Source organism: Triticum urartu, chromosome 7 (genome assembly GCF_003073215.2).
Source record: "Triticum urartu cultivar G1812 chromosome 7, Tu2.1, whole genome shotgun sequence".
In the NCBI taxonomy this organism is placed as follows: domain Eukaryota; kingdom Viridiplantae; phylum Streptophyta; class Magnoliopsida; order Poales; family Poaceae; genus Triticum; species Triticum urartu.
The window spans coordinates 39,729,534-39,732,254 of record NC_053028.1 but is presented as its reverse complement, the minus strand read 5'-3'; positions in this window follow the sequence as shown (position 1 = coordinate 39,732,254).

Here is a 2,721-nt window from a genome sequence, read left to right as displayed (position 1 = left end):
TCGTTGACGATATAGTACTATGTGAGTTATGTATGTCGGTAACCGAATGTTGTTCGGAGTCCGGGATGAGATCACGGACATGACGAGGAACTCCGGAATGGTCCGGAGATAAAGTTTGATAAATGTGATAATAGTGTTTGATCACCGGAAGGGTTCCGGAAATCACCGGAAGGGGTTCCGGATGTTTCCCGAAATGTTTGGGTACGAGAACACTTTATTTGGGTCAAAGGGGAAAGCCCACAAGGTTTTTGGAAAGCGCAAAAGGAAGTTTTGCGGAGTCCAGGGGCCAGACGCCAGGGTCCCTGGCGTCTGGGTCCAGACGCCGGGAACCCTGGCGTCTGGCCCTGGAGTCCGAGAAGGACTCTTGCCTTTTGGGTGAAACCGACTTTGTGGAGGCTTTTACTCCAAGTTTCGACCCCAGGGCTCAACATATAAATAGAGGGGCAGGGCTAGCACAAAGGACAGATCAAGAAACACCAATCCGTGTGCCGGCAACCCTGTCTCCTCTAGTTTATCCTCCGTCATAGTTTTCGTAGTGCTTAGGCGAAGCCCTGCGCAGATTGTTCTTCACCAACACCGTCACCACGCCGTCGTGCTGCCGGAACTCATCTACTACTTCGCCCCTCTTGCTGGATCGAGAAGGCGAGGACGTCACCGAGCCGTACGGGTGCAGAACTCAGAGGTGCCGTTCTTTCGGTACTTGGATCGGTCGGACGTGAAGACGTACGACTACATCAACCGCGTTGATATAACGCTTCCGCGAACGGTCTACGAGGGTACGTAGACAACACTCTCCCCTCTCGTTGCTATGCATCACCATGATCTTGCGTGTGCATAAGAAATTTTTGAAATTACTACGTTCCCCAACAGTGGCATCCGAGCCTAGGTTTTATATGTTGATGTTATATGCACGAGTAGAATACAAGTGAGTTGTGGGCGATATAAGTCATACTGCCTACCAGCATGTCATACTTTGGTTCGGCGGTATTGTTGGACGAGACAACCCGGACCAACATTACGCGTACGCTTACGCGAGACCGGTTCCCCCGACGTGCTTTGCACATAGGTGGCTTGCAGGCGACTGTCTCTCCAACTTTAGTTGAACCGAGTGTGGCTACGCCCGGTCCTTGCGAAGGTTAAAACAGAGTCAAATTGACAAACTGTCGTTGTGGTTTTGATGCGTAGTTGAGATTGGTTCTTGCTTAAGCCCGTAGCAGCCACGTAAAACTAGCAACAACAAAGTAGAGGACGTCTAACTTGTTTTTGCAGGGCATGTTGTGATGTGATATGGTCAAGGCATGATGCTGAATTTTATTGTATGGTTGTCGCTTTATTGTATGCAATGCAATCGCGCTGTAATGCTTTACTTTATAACTAAGCGGTAGCGATAGTCGTGGAAGCATAAGATTGGCGAGACGACAACGATGCTACGATGGAGATCAAGGTGTCGCGCCGGTGACGATGGTGATCATGACGGTGCTTTGGAGATGGAGATCACAAGCACAAGATGATGATGGCCATATCATATCACTTATATTGATTGCATGTGATGTTTATCTTTTTATGCATCTTATCTTGCTTTGATTGATGGTAGCATTATAAGATGATCTCTCACTAAATTATCAAGAAGTGTTCTCCCTGAGTATGCACCATTGCCAAAGTTCGTCGTGCCCAGACACCACGTGATGATCGGGTGTGATAAGCTCTACGTCCATCTACAACGGGTGCAAGCCAGTTTTGCACACGCGGAATACTCAGGTTAAACTTGACGAGCCTAGCATATGCAGATATGGCCTCGAAACACGGAGACCGAAAGGTCGAGCGTGAATCATATAGTAGATATGATCAACATAATGATGTTCACCATTGAAAACTAATCCATTTCACATGATGATCGGTTATGGTTTAGTTGATTTGGATCACGTGATCACTTAGAGGATTAGAGGGATGTCCATCTAAGTGGGAGTTCTTAAGTAATATGATTAATTGAACTTAAATTTATCATGAACTTAGTCCTGGTAGTAGTAGCATATCTATGTTGTAGATCAATAGCTCGCGTTGTTGCTTTCATATGTTTATTTTGATATGTTCCTAGAGAAAATTGTGTTGAAAGATGTTAGTAGCAATGATGCGGATTGGATCCGTGATCTGAGGTTTATCCTCATTGCTGCACAGAAGAATTATGTCCTTGATGCACCGCTAGGTGACAGACCTATTGCAGGAGCAGATGCAGACGTTATGAACGTTTGGCTAGCTCAATATGATGACTACTTGATAGTTTAGTGCACCATGATTAATGGCTTAGAATCGGGACTTCAAAGACATTTTGAACATCATGGACCATATGAGATGTTCCAGGAGTTGAAGTTAATATTTCAAGCAAATACCCGAGTTGAGAGATATGAAGTCTCCAACAAGTTCTATAGCTAAAATATGGAGGAGAATCGCTCAACTAGTGAGCATGTGCTCAGATTGTCTGGGTACTACAATCGCTTGAATCAAGTGGGAGTTAATCTTCCAGATAAGATAGTGATTGACAGCATTCTCTAGTCACCATCACCAAGTTAGTAGAACTTCGTGATGAACTATAGTATGCAAGGGATGACGAATACAAATCCCAAGCTTTTCATGATGATGAAATCGATGAAGGTAGAAATCAAGAAAGAGCATCAAGTGTTGGTGATTGACAAGATCACTAGTTTCAAGAAAAAGGCAAAGGGA